This window comes from Polyodon spathula, chromosome 1, assembly GCF_017654505.1.
Source record: "Polyodon spathula isolate WHYD16114869_AA chromosome 1, ASM1765450v1, whole genome shotgun sequence".
NCBI lineage: Eukaryota > Metazoa > Chordata > Actinopteri > Acipenseriformes > Polyodontidae > Polyodon > Polyodon spathula.
Genome location: NC_054534.1, coordinates 70,681,508 through 70,699,145, shown reverse-complemented (window position 1 = coordinate 70,699,145; position 17,638 = coordinate 70,681,508). Strand labels below are relative to the sequence as shown.

At 37.8% G+C, this 17,638-nt stretch overlaps 1 pseudogene; it reads right to left on the bottom strand.

Moving 5' to 3' along the window:
* LOC121323618 overlaps positions 1–6,013 on the bottom strand; it is a 39,996-nt pseudogene extending 33,983 nt beyond the window's left edge.
* Between the last annotated feature and the right edge of the window lie 11,625 nt (positions 6,014–17,638).

Sequence of the window (17,638 nt, the reverse complement as noted above, 5' to 3'; positions counted from 1 at the left end):
AATGTAAATCATTCCGCTGAAATAACACTAATGTGTTTAGGGTAGGCTACATGCTATATTATGAAAAATATATAAATCTGTACAGTAGACCTATACAGTACACAGTACAGTAGTAAAATCAAATAAATACCCAGTACACTTTCTTTTTACTTTAGCCTAACGTAACACAAAATCAATCATGCTGCTGCACTGTACATATTTGTGTAGAATGCGAATAAAAGATTATTTTAAATTGAAATTAAATTATTTTAGCTTTATATATATATATATAATTTAACTTGGCCTACTTAGCAGCCAAGACCAGGGTTTCCCACTCCTGGTCCTGAGGGACCCGATGTGACTGCTTGTTTTCATTCCAGCTGAGTTCTCAATTACTTAATCAAAACCTTAATTAAACTAATAATGTGCTCAATTAGACCTTTTTAATTGTTCTCAGCTCCTAAAAATTTGCCGATTTCAAGTTACTTACAAAATTGTATAGTTAACTTAAAATCTCCAACTGTTTAAAAGCTGAAAATAATTAAAATGGTCTAATTAAGCTCATGAATAGTTCAATTAAGGGTTTGATTAAGTAACTGAGAACTCAGTTGGAATGAAAACCAACAGACACAGGGGTCCCCCAGGACCAGGATTGGGAAACCCTGGACTACACAATTAACAAAAAATAGATCATGGTCCTATACAGATGCTTAGAATGAGCTGGAGGGGTTAGTGACACATGTGTGCAGTCTATTGCTCCTAGTACATTGGGGAAACCAGAAATGTCATAGAAATGTTTTCAAGGATTGTAAATACACCCTGACTTTAGTAAAAATTAGGTACTTAGGTGTTTGGCTCAAAAAAGCATTGAGCACAACTGGCAGTACATGAGAAAAAGCAGATTGGAAAATGCCAGCAACAATTGCGACTGTTTAAAAAATTGTAAATGTCGCAACTGTCAGCAGCTGTAGTACATTTAGTTATAATGTTGCACTGTCTATGCCCCATTTTTGTGAATTTATGCAGGAATGGCCATAATTACATATTCTTCTAAGGATAGCCACAAAGAAAAACTGCTGCCACAAAGCATTCCCTAAAAAGTCGCTAACAGCATTAGTAAATTTCACCCTAGACTTCCAACTCGTTTGCAACTGGTTTGAGACTACTGCCGCATCTGCAACACTTTAATACATCTAATGTTAACCTGTTCAAGTGTGGTTCGGGGGTCGGGGTGGGGTGGGGGGTTTGGGGGCGGAACTAGACCCGCTCTATCCTATCATCTCCTTTCAATAATTTAATCTGCTGTATTTAAACCATTAGTCACCCCTATCTAGTTGTCTTGTGTTTTTTCGCTCTGGTGTAAACCCAAGTCGCATATCTGATTACTCACCAGCAAAAGAAGCATCTAATATGGAGTACTCACATCAACTCTCTTCCTCGGATTCAGACGATTTTCAGGATTTCTTGTCTGTAGTAGAGCATTCTCCTGCAACTTCAAACCAGGGTCTGATCAGCCCACCATTCTTCTCTCCATCCGACGTCTGCGTAAGATCTGCACAGGTGCCTCCCGACCAGGATACTTTATCTCTACCTGCCGCCCAAGGAGCTAATCTCTGCCAATCAAGCGACTCCAGGCTCAGGATGCAGGAGAAAGATGAATCTGCAATAATTTAATAATGATTATCTCGATTACTTGCTCTTGCATCAACAGCAAAAAACTTGGACTCCTACATCAATATTTCATCAGAAGCTAGGAAAGACATTAGAATGTGATCCGCTCTTATTCAGCATAGGAATGACCTGTTTATGTTCTCTGATGATTATATTTCAGAACCACAGGGCCTGGCTTTGTTTACGGATGCCTCATTTTTGGGTTTTGGAGATCTCTTGAACAATCAATGATTTTCCAGAAACCTATCACTGCATCAAAAATCCACAGTGCTTCTTGAAATTTACCCAATAGTCGCGGCAGCTCAGCTATGGGTTCATCTTTGATCTAAGAAATCAATATTATTTTACTTCGATAACATATTTACAGTGCATATTATTAATAAAGGCCATTCCAGTTCCCCTCTTATTATGCAGTTCTTACGGCAGCTAATATGGATTTCATACCTACTTATGCCTGTTGCCCCACCTGGGACATAGGCTACCAACAAACGCTCTCCAGCCATCCCGGTCCTGAGCCAATCGCTCCAGCTTTCCCCAGTTGTGGCCTGTCCTCTTCATGTCTGCCTCCAGGTCACGGCGCCATGTATTCCTTGGGCGACCTCTCTTCCTTTTCCCCTGTGGGTTCCAGGTGAGGGCTTGCCTTGTGGTGCTGGATGCAGGCTTGCAGAGCGTGTAGCCGATCCATCTCCAGCGTCTTTGGAGGATCTCTTCTTCTGCAGGCTGCTGTCTCCTCCGCTGCCACAGTTGTTCATTACTAATTCTATCTGGCCGCAAATTCACAGAATCCTTCTGAGGCAGGTGTTGATGAAAGTCTGGATTCCCTTCATGGTGGTGACGGTGGTTCTCCATGTCTCGGCTCCATAAAGTAAGACAGGCTTCACGATGGTGTTAAAGATCCTGATCTTGATGTTGACTGTCAGGTCTGTGGATCTCCAGACGTTCTTCAGTTGTTGGAAAGCCACCCTTGCCTTGCCAATTCGGGTTCTAACATCAGCATCTGTCCCACCCTGTTTGATAATGATGCTGCCAAGGTGAAGCTCTCTGCCTCTTCTAGCGCCGCACCTTCCAGCCTGATGGGTGGCATTTGCTGTGTTGATCTTGAGGATCTTAAGGCCCAAGCAAGCTGAGGTTTCCGCAACGGTGCTGGTCTTTTCTTGTATATGTTGCTGGGTGTGGGAGAGAAGGGCCAGATCATCGGCGAAATCAAGGTCGTCCAACTGTTTCCAGAGAGTCCACTGGATGCCATTCCGCTTTTCAGTTGTTGATGACTTCATAACCCAGTCTATCGCGAGCAGGAACAGGAAAGGTGACAGCAAACATCCTTGCCTTACTCCTGTCCTTACTTGGAAGGCATCGGTGAGTTGCTGGCCATGGACCACCCTGCAGGTCATACTCTCGTAGGAGTTTCAGATGATGTTCATGATCTTCTCTGGCACACCGTAGTGTCTCAGCAGCTTCCAGAGGGTCTGTCTGTCTACGCTGTTGAATGCCTTTACATAGTCAATAAAGTTGATGTAGAGTGGCGAGTTCCACTCCAGTGACTGTACCAAGATGATGTTCCCATCTATTCCTCCGCCCCTATTCATCTGGTATTGCCCTCCCTTCCTTGTCCTTCACGGGTCTTTCTGGTTTGCTGAACTTTCCTGACAGCTTCTTGATGGTGACATACAGGTCCTGCATGTTTCCCTGGTGAGCAGCTTCCTCTGCTTCTGTTGCCAGTGACTCCATGTAGTTGCTCTTGTCTTTCTTGATGCTTCTCTTGATGCTCCTGTTCACTTCAGAATACTCTTCCTGTGCCTTGGCTTTTCCAGCTCACGTGTGACTGTTATTGACTGCCGCCTTTTTCATTTTCCTCTTCTCTGTCATCTTCAAAGTTTTACAGACATCCATTCCTTTTGGTTGTGTTTCTTGAGGCCCAGGACTTCTTGAAAGGTCCTGGTACTCCTTGCCATTTCTTGTCGATGGTCTCTTCCTGTAGCAGCTCTTGTAGGACCTGAAACTTGTTGGAGAGTGAGATGGTGAACTCTTCTAGCTTGGTTGGGCCTTTCAGGAGACTGGAGTTGTAACGCTGGCGTTGGTTGGTCCCTCCTATCCAATTCCTCTTCAACTTGAGCTGCAACCAGGCAACAAGGAGATGATGGTCCGAAGCAACATCTGCTCCTTGTTTGACACGTACATCCTGAAGAGATCTTCTGAACTTCTTCCCGATGCACACTTGGTCAATCTGGTTCTCCCTCGACAGGTCTGGTGATACCCAAGTCACCTTGTGTATCCTTCTGTGATGGAAGAAGCTTCCTCCGATGACCAGGTTGCCTGTGGCGCATAGGTCGGTGAATCGCTCCCCGCTGTCATTCATCTCACCCAGCTCCTGCTACCCCATGACCTCCTCATAGCCTCTGTTGTCGCTGCCGATCTTGGCATTGAAGTTGCCCATGACGATGATGACGTTTCATCCTGGGCGGTCTTGTACAATGGTAAGCAGTCTGTTGTAAAAGTCCTCCTTGTCCTCCTCTTCACTGTCATTCGTTGGTGCGTAACTCTGGATGACGTCCATGTTGACCCTCCTCTTTTTGGTATGGAAGGAGGCTGTGACGATCCATGGGCCATGTGCCTCCCACCCAATGAGCGCTCCCCAGGCTGTCTTGGATAACATCAAGGAGACTCCCTGGGTGTGTGACGCGTCTTCTTCCTCATGCCCCAAGAACAGCAACAACTCCCCTGTGGCAAGCCTCCTCTGACCGGAACCAGTCCATCTTGACTCGTTGATTCCAAGGATGGCAAGGTTTTTAATTCCTCATCTCGGCAGCCACTTGTGCAGTCTTTCCTCTTTTGTACATGGTGTGCATGTTCCATGTTCTGATGGTGATGGTGGTCCTGGTGAAAATGATGGTCATCGGCCTGGCAGCTTCCAGAGACTGGCGTCATAAAACTTCCAGCTGGAGATCCATCCTCTGCCAGTACCAAAATTTTTGTTGATGTATCTTTTGGCGTTTCTGTAGCAGTAGGTTTTCTACGGGGAGGGGTCGCTAGCCTCTCGTCCAACCCTTCTCCTTTCTCATCATGGGCTTGGGACCGGCAATGGCAGAGTTAATATAGATTTCAGTATCTAATAATTTTTGAAATACAAGCTCACCATCTACCGGGCATCTAAAATAACAGATGCTCTTTCTCGTTTACAGATTTCCAAATTCTGGTTCCTGTAGCCTTGCCAACTCCAATAATTCACACTCCTCTTTTATTCAGAATAAGGGCAGCCACATCAGCACCAAAAGCAAAAATAAACCAACATCTAATCAAAAATATGCAGTGCTGGACCTCATTAGCAGTCAAGCTTACATTCATTCTTCCCCAATCAAAATATCCTCTGCTCACTAGTCCATTACTAGTAGGTCTGGAGTGGGGCAGACCTTTTCGCCAGGGCCCCCAAGGGTTTCCTCCTAAAAAGAAAGGGTGTTTTTCCTTTCCACTGTGTGGATGGTCTAGACATAGTTAGTAGGGAGCAACTTACTAACCCCTTTGTCGTGATAAATGTTTTCTTTTCTTCTTGTATTAAATTTGTTCTCTTTTTCTTTGTTTTTCTATATGCATTGGTGGTTTTGTTTACACATGTAGCAGTCTTTAGCAGGGAGCCGGAGTCCATCCTTTGGGGGGTTAGTGATTTCACTTTCCCCAACCCTTTAAGCTGTGCTTAATTTACCTCTTAGAGGAGGGTTCTCCATGAGTTAGAAGGGACCCCCAGCCAAACCCCACCTTTAGCATTGCATGATCCCTTACTTCTTCTCTTTCAGGTTCTGATGCCTCCATTTATGATTGGGCCCCCAAGCCGCGGGACCCCTCTTTGTTTGTCAAGTCTCCTCAGAGATGGTGACCCATCTCCTGTTTGTCAGATCACCTCAGCGACGGAACCCCCTTCTATATATGTTGGGCTTTTCAAGAAGTGGAACCCCCCTCTTTATATGTTCTAATATCTACTAACTCCATGTTTTCCTTTTTTGGTTCACGAGCCTCTTCATATGTTGGGCCACTTCAGAGACGGTGACCCACCTCCTGTTTGTTGGGTCTCGTCAACAACGGAACCCTGCTGCTACATGTTGGGCCTTTGAACAGGTGGAACCTCTCTCTTGTGTTTAATACATACTAATCCATGTTTTTCTTTCTGGTTCGTGAGCCTCTTCATATGTCGAGTCATCTCAGAGACGATGACCACTCTTTGTTTGTTGAGTCTCACCATAGACAGTGACCCCTCTCCTGTTTTTCGGGTCTCCTCAGTGATGGAACCACCCTTATATATGTTGGGTCTCCAAAGAGGTGGATCCCCTCTCTTTTCATGTTTATATGTTACTAACTCCACGCTCTCAAACATTACATCATGTGGCCTTGCTCCGCCACGTGAACCCCTGAGTGTTGAAGAAAAGCTGATGTTTCTTGTCGACAGTAAGCCAACACTAGGTGGTGTCATCACCACTTTTTGCTGAAATCCATGGATATCTTCAGTGAAGTTGAATTTCTGAAAAAACTCCAAATAGCTTGATTAATAATAATAATAATAATAATAATAATAATAATAATAATAATAATAATAATAATCTTTATGTAGTTCCTCTCATAGTGGACTACCATCACAAAGCGCTTTACAAGGTACAAGATTAGGTTGTGTGAACTATGCATCAGCTGCAGAGTCACTTACAACAATGTCTTACTCCAAAGACGGAGCACAAGAAGGTTAAATGACTTGCTCAGGATCACAATGGCTGAGCTGAGATTTGAACCGGGTACCTGCTGGTACCAAGCCCATTTCTTTAACCATGTGAAAATAAATTGGACCTGACACGCCTGACAAGCGTTGAATAAATGGACTGCAAAGGGTTAATAATAATAATAATAACAACAACAACAACAATAATAATAATAATAATAATAATAATAATAATAATAATAATAATAATAATAATAATAATAATAATAATAATTTTGGTGTGCTAAAAACATGTAAGTGAATTTCATCTTAGGGAAAAGCTTTGTATTTATTTGTACATTTGTAATTACACTGCCCTTGTCATAGATTCTGCAGAAGAAAAAAAAATGCCAGCCTCAGATATGACTAATTAATTGGGCTCAGCCCTGGATTTCTAATTATTGAGAATGGCTTATTCTAACCAGTGCAGCAGCAGCAAAGTGTGTTGCTTTTAATAGGCAAGTGGTGCACTGAAGGACATCTGCGGGAAAAGCTTTCCTCGTATGCTTCCCTCTCTACAACCTTATGAGTGCTGAAGCACAAAAAGAAGAGACTGTATTCTACTGCAATTCTCCCTCCCACCTTGTTGAGTAGTAATGGAGAGCAGCACTAGCGGAGTAAAAAAATAATAATCCTATTGTACAATGCAGCCCAGTCCTAAAAGCAGATAAGCTTGTCTGGCTCAAATTCAGCTTTATGTGAACAATATATACATGAAATTACAGTCTACAAACTCATAAAGGCAAATGTGCTTGTATTTATTGCCAGTATATTCTCCTAAATTAATTGCACTACAGCTTAATTTGTTTAAGCACAGTACTAGTGTGAACCCTTTTTTACACAATTGCATTTTGTGCTATATTACCTTATTATTAAAAAGGCTTTTTATGACAGGCCACTATACTATCATGCTGCTGTAAATAGTGCGTCTGGGAAAGTAAGGTTGGCAGGGATGGGGTTAAATCTGTCCCTGCCAGCAATCACAGGTGTGGCCTTTCCCCAGTTAGGTAATTGATGCTGATTGGTGAGTGACCATGTGTATAAAAGGAAGTAAAATTCTGTGTTTTGTGTTATTTTGTTTAATAAAGTGTGCAACACTGCTTTAATACTCCAGCTTTCTATCTCTGGCTCTATTTCCTGTTGGTAGCCAGCCAGGGTCGTGATGCTATCCTGTCACATACCATATAATGCATGTTCATCTGTCTCCTCAAAAACGCAGCAGAATCCCTCTATGGTGACCACCAAAAGGACTAAATAATTATATATATTTTAGTAGAGAGCTGGTTCTAACAGAGGGAGCGCTCCAGATTGTCTTCAAATTAAAAGGACTAACAGAGACAGGTCTGCATAGGGATTCTTTGTGGAGCACATTGTGATAACACATTATCTACAGCTGTCACTAGAAATTATTGTCCAATGCACCAGTCCTACTTGCTAGATAATTGACCATGGCGACAGCTAGGTCACCTAACGAAAGACAAGGTCAATTATCTACAGACAGTGACTGCTGCAGAGAATATTAAGGCTATGAAAAACGAAATATATATCTTTGTGTATGACGAAATTGTGCTTTTAGGTTATATTTGGTTTTGGATCAACAGGTGGAACCTGCAGTTGAAAAAGACATACATTGTTTTAATGGAATTAATGTCTGTTCAAGTTCCTCTTATTTAACAATGAAAAAAAAAAAAAAAAAAAGGATAATATGAGACTCAAGTGTTTGCCTTAATATCAACCTGGAATTGTACTGTATTTTATAGCCTTGTAGTTCACATGCTGTGTGCATTTTTCATATTCTTCTTCTTCTTCTTCTTCTTCTTCTTCTTCTTCTTCTTCTTCTTCTTCTTCTTCTTAGTCATAGTTATAGTAGTATTTTAAAACAAGTAACAACTGCAACATATTCCCTTAAAAGCCCTATTTATTTATTTATTTATTTATTTAGCTATTTATTTATTATGTAAGTAGGCTAACCTTAGTTGAAAATGATATGTTCTAGGACCCTGCACTAATCTTTATTAAACTGACTGAAATGGTAAGTTTTCCTTGCTGCAGTATTTTCACTGGTTCAACCTCTGCACATGCATATACATGTTTTTTGCTTAAATGATATCCCTTGTGCACCTCATCTATTTCCCCTTTGTTATGTAAATACAGAGTTCCTTCATCACTTGAAGAGGTGTGTGGACAATATACCCAGATAAGTCAATTTACTCCACGTAGGCAGGAATCTGTTATTTAAGCAGGTTTAATTTCAAAGTTGAAATGTTTAGGACATTAAACACAATCTAAAACTAAACATTTAAACATATATTAGATTATTTTACAGATCAAAATCTTATGTTATATTTATATGTTCAATGTATTGCCTTTATTTTACCAATGTTCACAGCTGAGCCAGGAAAGGGTTAAGCTGTAAACAATAACAATGAGGAAGTGGGAGCGTGCTGCTCTGTGGAAGTGGCAGGCACTCTGTTCATTGACAGTGTCATGCACCCGCCGCCCTGAGTGTGCCGGCAGGCTCACAAAGACAGACAGCTCGAATTAATCCCAGGGGGAGTGCGTGACAGTTTGGCAGTGCAGAGAATTGAAAAGGAGGAGGATGTTAAAAATGGTGAAAGAGCGAGCATTTGTCAAATCGTAATTAAATGATGAATCACTATTCCAGTATTTAAAGAAAAAAATAATAATATCACGGGCAAGGATGAGGTCTCCTTATCCCCCTTCCAAAAAAAATGAAAAATAACAATATAATGTATGTAAGCTCCAGTGTCAGTTTTAAATGGATTTTGGGTGTTTAGCATAAATCATGCAGGGTGATTGTTTTTAATGCTGGGAAGAATTTGGCCTCCTATATAGTGGGTTGCAGCACCAAGCACTTTGAAAACCCCATGAACCGATGCATGGACTTGAGGAGTTTAGATAATATGTGTAATTCAGCAATAAAAAGGCATGTCAAATATTTTCAAAGCAATCTAGAAATGATGTGGCTGACATTAAATAATATTTGTATATCTGCAGCCAACATAAATAACCACACAATATTATTATTATTATTTTTTTTTTTTTTTAGTAAGGCAACATGTTTCAATAATGTTAGTCTCTTTGATAACCTCAAATAAGAATAAAATGCCTAGAAACATGAAATTGATAATTCATAATCGAAAAGGTTTGCGTTTGAATATACAGTACATTTCACATATCAATTTTCCTTCAATCAAGAAAAGAAAGCAATGGTGTGCTCAGGGACATGCCTTAAGAATTAATAAGGAGACAAATACAATGTTTGAATAATCAAAATGATTTGTTAGATGCTGCTGCCAAATTATGGTGCATTTCGCCCGTGGCTCCATCCTCACTGAGGATCAAGTGACACTTTGTAATGCTGGCTGGCACTGGCTGCCAGTAAGGCAATGTGCCCAGGCAGTGCCACCCTCCTTCTTGAAGAGTACAACTGCAAGGGGAATAATTAGCCATATTCATGGTTAAGAAGGCAAGTGTATTTTTTAAAATTGCACTTAAAAAAAAAATGTTTCTTGGTGTCATTGTGGCCCAATACTGTAGTTTCTTCCTTGAAGTGTGTAATACTCTAGCAAACAGAAAATGTAATCCTATGCAGCACTTATAAGGCTCATCACAGTAGAAGAACATATTTTAGATATAGCAGTGCAGTCCTCCATGCACTAATTTTCTACCTGTACCTGCCTGTTCTGATACAGTACCTATATACAAATGATAAACCTTTTTTTGTTGTTTTCAACCTAGCCTTCAGAAGAAATCCACAATAAGATGATGCAGAAGAAGCTAGCATAGTGATCTTGGGTGATCCCTAATATTTTACCTTGCCAGATTTTAGCTTTCTTTCCTAAAGATATATATATATATATATATATATACTTTCCTGTTTGTACACAATATCTTTCCTTTAACTACTTGACTGTTTGAATTGATGGAAACCAACAGATGTATAGGAAACACTTTGTTCCAAGTGCCATTTACAATGACAGTTGCATGTTAATGAACAGTCAATAAATGGTATGTTTACCCACCATTAAAATACCATTGCATTTTTGTGTCATATTCCATATGTATGTTTATCAATATATATATATATATATATATATATATATAATATATATCTATATACACACATATACACACACACACACACACACACACACACACACACACACACACACACACACACACACACACACACACACACACTTTATGCCAAGTCAAAATAAAGCACTAATGATAGTTACCTTAGAATGTACATTCAGTCCATTTCAGTTCATTTCTTGTTCTTATACAGCAGACAGGATATAACACAATATACTGCGGAAAAGTAATTATAATAATTATATTAAAAAATAACATAACTAACAACAGCAAACAGCAAAAAATTCCAATTTTTAGGTCAACAAAACTACCAAGCACAGTTGCCCAAAGAAAAGTTCACTATAAAATATATTTTTCCCAGACTGGTTGTAAATTTGTGAGGGAGGTGATTTTAGAAAGCAGAGCTTGTGCATGCATTCACACAAATCCTATATGCACTCTCAGTACCCAGCATCTTTTTTTATCACGTATTTTCAGGATGGATGCTTTTCTGTATGCATTCATCTGCTGTGCGAATGCTTTATTATCTAATTTTGACAAGCTGCTCCACCTACTCTGCTCAGCACAACACTGCAAGAATGCCACAGGGACCAGCAGGGCAAAGCCTGTGGTAAATTACCTTCCCACTGTACTAAATACACTCTCCACATGCAGAATGATAATTCACTGTACTGAGAGGGAAAGTGTTTCATCCAAATTAAATTAATCTAAGATGAAAATAGTAGACGAGATATATATTGATTTTGGGAAAAATATATATATATATTATATATATATTTTTAAGAAGATATAAAATACAGAAAAAAGGCAAACCCTTTCAAGCAAGGGGTGTGTTAACAATAAAAGCTTAATGGGATGATAACTTTTAAGCAAAACGTTGCTTTTGGAAATTACCTGTCCAAGGCCAAATGTGAGATATTTATTATTGTAATGATAATATTTTTGCCCCATATACGATTTTATATAACAGATTCTATAAAAGTATCTGAAGCTCTTCCAAGGAATGCAATTGTAATGTGTCTATGTATGTGCTCTAGTATCGGATTTAGTCACCTTAGAGAAACTGTCACCTTTGAGAAAAGTACAAGGCAACAAATCTTTGTTGTACCCCAATGTACAAGACCAGCTTACTAGCTTTTAATAACAGTAAAGTTTCTGCAGGCATTCAGACAAGATCAATGAACAGATGTTTAATTCCAAAACAGCCAAGTGTCTGTCTAAGGGTAGATAGCAAATAAGACCAGAAAAATGCAGTGTGTATAGAATTTGTACAAAACTGAATAATAAACTAGTAAGTAAGTAAATAAATAAATAAATTATTATTATTATTATTATTATTATTATTATTATTATTATTATTATTATTATTATTATTAATATTATTTAATTTATTTATTTATTTATTAGCAGACTCCCTTATCCAGGGTGACTTACAATGGTTACAAAATATCACAGTACAAAATATCACATTATAGAATGTCACATTGCAGATAAGAGCAGTTATAAAATACAGTAAAATCAGTAGAAAATAAGATTAATTTAAATAAGAGCAAAATAAAGAATACAGTAAATAATTACATTTAAGAGCGAGTTTGACTAAGAGCAGTTAAGCATATAAGTAAAAATATTTGCTTATATGTGTAAAGTCAATTAAGAGCAGGCAAAAAGTACGTTACATGGATAATAAGAATTTTAAAAAAATGCAACTATGGATACCTACAAAAGTAAAGTGAAGAAAATAGTTATAATTAAGAGCAGTAGTAGAATTCAGCAAGGTATGAAGCAGTTCAGTGCAAGTACAAGCTGATGCAAGTACTGGAACATTTGCGTGCCATATAGTCCAGTATAATCGAGAGTTGTGAGGTTTACAGATGTTGTCATGACAATGTGTTATCCCAAACAGCAGGAGTCTTGGGGAAGTGAGAGAAGGGTAGGTAAGTGTTAAATATTCTCTGTTAGAAGTCAAGACATCACCAGTTGGTCTGAGCATTGTTCATGGCAGTTGAATTCCTTTCAGCCAATTACCCTTTCACCTGAACAAGCTCATCAGCATGGGTAGTCTAAGCATGTCAAGCAGCGGGCTCTGCAGTGAAGAAGCATACCGTACTGAGGAGGCAAGGAAATATAAATAACAAAACAGCAAAAAACACAACTGATAAAGGCTAGTAGCAAATCAGTTCAGTATATAAAACAGGTCTTTCTCTTTTGGTTCTTCTTCTTCATAATAATAATAATAATAATAAATAATAATAATAATAATAATAATAATAATAATAGGTGATGTGAACGTGGTTGCTTTTTCAATTGATTGCAAGAAAGAAAAGGAAATGCACATTCACACAAAATTAAATATGAAGTATTTTATTTCTAAATGCAAGTATGTTGGTGGAGAATACCATCAAAATGAGTCGCAGACTACATTTGTATGTCTCTTGCATCAGGCTCAGTGTGTCTTGCTGCTGAGGATATTTTGCAGTTAATGTATTTTTTTGACAAGAATAAAATGCACAGTGTGGGAAAAAAAAGCAAAATATACACGTCTATGCGTCTGGAATTTGGCTCACACTCAGTATTGTCATGGTCCTCTGAAGCTAATCTTTATGCACTCTGTGACCTCCTCACTGCAAACCCTGCTAAATATATTATTCCTGTGGGGCTTTCACTGCTGCTTGGTGTCAGAAATCAATATGTATGAGGCGCGTATATGGGAATTTCTAATAGATCTCCATGGCCCTGTGCTGCTCTTCAATATCTGCCTTGGACTATTAGTGCCGGCTCAGTGGCGGTGAAATAACCGAGATAATCTTTTAAGGTGTCTTTCTTAAGGTAGACCTGGAATTCTGAATCTATTTCTGTTGCTGAGAAATAAAAGTGGATCATTTTTTTTTATTTTTATTATTATTATTATTCAGGGTTTCTATTCACAATTAAATTATTATAACACATTTTTATATACACAAAATATATTTAATTTCATTCAGAGAAAAATGCCCTCCTATTTAATCAGTAATGAGCAGTTAGGTTCAAAACTATTGTGGTGGGAATTTGTGCAACATCACACTAAGGTATCTCAAAGTCAAATTTCCATGCCTTATTTATAGAAAAAAAGTATCTTCGTGAAAGATTTTGAGAGTTGGGAATTTAAGTGATTAGAAACAAAATAAGGATTGAATGGGATAGAAAATATCATTATTTTCTGTGTAGCAGATCCTACAGATTATCGTTTGCAGTCATTTACAAAGAATACGTTACTATAACATAGGCAAAAACATTATAACACGAACATGGTTGTGTAATTATTACAGTATTTTTCAGGTGGATGGATGCATCCAACTAGCAGTATACACGACCACCAGTATCTCATTCTGGAATTAACTTTAGAACTTTTTATAATTTCCCTCATGTTCCTTTCTTCAAAAAATGTAAATACATTTTAGTTTTACCATTTGTCACTCTAGCCCCTTTGCTTTCAATCATCCAAATGCTTTCTATTCTGCAAACCGAACCCGGTACATTCCAAGAACTTTTGTCTTTAAAGAGATTACGTCTGCAAAGATCCTTATTTATAACAGTTGCTGATTTTATAAGAAATGTGCCACTAACTGACTGTACTCATAATGCACTGGTGATTTGCTGCAGCAGAGAGACAGCTTTGAGTGGGGACTTTTTTTTTTTTCTCACTGGAGCCTCTCTGTTCACAGTAGAAAAGACACCCGGCTTCGGCAGACAGTTATCTGTGGGGGGTGGGGAGCTTCACAGACAGTGCAAAATCCCATGGGAAAGTGAGACTGGAATTATTCTATGGACAGGCTTTTTTTTTCAGGCGTGCAGTGTGGACTGCAGACCTCTAAGTAGAATTTGACCCTCATACTGTCAAGAAATCTGCTATGTTCTCAGCTGATCAACAGACGTTATTTAGTACAAGTTATTATTATTATTATTATTATTATTATTATTATTATTATTATTATTATTATTATTATTATTATTTCTTACAAGTTAATATCTATTCTTAGATCAGAGGTATTAGAGTAATGAATTGATCCGTTTGTCTAACTTTCTTTTTATGACGATAAAGATATTGGTCTATCCAATTAATTAGTGTGGGATCTAAATACTGCCATTGCTAAGGTTCTTGATTAAGTACTAAGGTTTTTGATTAATAAACTTCTAATTGTGCATGTAAGTCCTTTTAGTGAATTTCTGTTTATTTGTAGCAAATATGTAATACATCAGAAAGGTTCCTATTTAAAAAAAAAACATTCACTGTCATTTAAATACATTGATTATTTGTTTCAACAAATGTATGAACTTAAACTAAAAACACAAATAAAAACCTGATTCCTCTCTATCATTTGTGTGCAGTATTGTCCTGTATTACGTTTATTCACAGCACACTTTTCAATTAATTTTTATTGATTAGATTTTTTATTTTTACAGAAACATAGGGGATAAGACCTTCATGGTATAACTTGTATAGATTAGAGGCAAATCAATTCTGTGTGGGCTGAATAGGATTACAACTTTGAAAAACCATTACAAATGGAATCTGATATTATATAAATACAAAATTAAGTATATAGTACTTTAACTTAGGTCGATGAGGTTGGTTGGTGAGGTTATAAAAACAAAATTACAATGGCAATGGTTAAACCATAATAGCGTACTAATTTACAGTGTACCAGTACCGGTTTATTGGGATGTGCTGCACTCATTTTCCTTGGTCATGGGCCCTGAATTTAATGTTTTTTTTATAGAACAGCCTTGGCTCAAGTGAGTAAGATATTATTCAAAGACTGTACATTTTACATTAGTTAGGTAAGCCAGTTCAAATGGCAAGCGTCATTTTAACTTCCTCCTCCTCTGTTTACTCAAACTGCATGGGGCCATACAAATAAACAAGGAAATAGAATTTGGAACGCATCCTCAAATCTCACAAAATGTAGGGTTGTAAGCAAAGAAGTTGGCACATCAAGTTACAAGAAGGAGCATAACCATTTGATTTATGGGGTGATTGATAGGGCAGTTAAAGCTACTCACTAATATGTGTGTGCCGCTAAAGCAATCAAAGTCAGTGCAGAGATTGATAGGCGGTGATGTTTGGCTTTTTTTTTTTAACTTTATTCACAGCACAGAAGGGAATTCAAAATATACACACTGGCACTCATAACTGATTAGTAAAATCAAGTCGATGATTCGTTAAAGCACCATTTTTATTTGACAATTTGTGGGTTTTCTAAAGGCCAGTTGGTAGGCAGGACTGCAGCTGCAACTGGATTATCAAGAGGCAAAATTGGTCATCCAAGAAGACAAAGACTCATTGGTCAATGTGTGAGCTGTGCCTATGTAACGAATCTCCCCTTGATCTGTGTAGCAAGAGAGATGTGTTACACTAGAGAGAGGGGTCCTGGAGGACAACAACCCAGCTAGGTAAGCTGGGTAGGTTAGCTAAATGGCATCAGCTGGAGGAAAAAATGCAGCAGCTTCCCTTCTTTTGTTTGGCATACAGGGCATAGTAGGCTTCAGTTTTTACATATTGCATTTAGAGTATATATATATATATATATATATATATATATATATATATATATATATATATATATATATATATATATATATATATATATATGTTCTATTTCCTAACTTATTTCAGAGCAGTGCAATTACTTAAAAATCACTCCACTGAAACAGAGCTCAAAGCTCACTGTAAGCATAGCCTTTTAACTAACCCTGCGGAATGACCTTACCTCTTTGTGGGGCCTCTGCGGTGGACAAATGAGGGCCCCCTTTCATCCACGCTGTGAATTGCTAAACAATGGCTTAAGGGGGGTTGGTAGCCTGAACATTCTTGCGGTGTCTTTTCTGGTTAGTAATGAGTAGCAAAGCAGCATCAAAATGACACTGCATAAACTATATACAAAAAAAATAAGCTTTTGTTACACCTAAACATCTTTATCATCAGAAATCAGCTTTTGCTTTTTGTGCTGCAAAATTATTGTTTTGCTGACTTTTGAGGATTTCATTAACTCTGCCATTGCCTGAACTCTTAATTACTGTAGATTTTTTTTAGTTACTATGATTACTTTTTTGCTGATATCATGCACCAATATCCTGCACATTAGTGGTTTCTGTCCTTGTCTGCTGTTCTCTATTTATTTGTATTTATTTAATTTGCTCTTGAAATTAGTGAGCTATTCACGGTTTGTCTTGCCTACAGACTTGTTTCCCTGTCTTTCTCAATCAGTATGATATTTTGGAAGGCTAATATAAAAGTGATTGATGTACATGCTTGCTTACTATAAAAGTAAATGCAGAAAAAAAAGCTTATTGAAACCAACCAGGGGCAACACATGTTGATATGGAAACTTTTTTTTTCTAGACCTGTTTTAGATATGAACTTTTGTGACAATAAACATTATTATATTTTTATGACTTTATTCACAAGGTGGACATAAAAACAAAAATATTCTACAATTTGCTGTTTTTCAGGCAAGCGTTTCAGTATTCAGGTACATTGGTTGTATAATAACAAGATTGGAAATATTTCTGCTAAAGATCATTGTGTCCAGTACAAGAAGGGGACATTTCACTTGTCTGTTGTTAATTTTACATTTATTTATGTTTATATGTTGTTTAATAATTCACTGATGGTGAAAACAGAATGTATTTAAAGATGATAAACTATTCTACAATTTAGAACTTACTAAGAACATTTTGTTCTATAATAACTTTAGAGAAAATTATCAATTTTGAATGTGACAACACAATTTTTTCTACTTTAATAATTAGTATATTTAATCGTGAAATATCCTGAAATACCTATTTTCAGACTGTAAATTACAGTGAAATAAGTCATTTTTTTTAACCATGAAAAAACCCAAATTGTAATTGAGAAATACAATTAATGGGCACAGTCACCCAAAATGGGCTCTCGATAATAAATCCCAGGTAGATTACGAAGTTCTGCTACTAAACCACGCTTAGTTCACATACACAGCATTGCATATGCCCAATAAGAAATGTTTACCCACGTTTGTACGTTTGTGTGGGGCGGAGCCCGGCAGGATCAGCCTAATGTATATACAAAACTTTGACAGTGGTGCAGTGCGAGTGAGCATCAAAATTCAAGAGTAA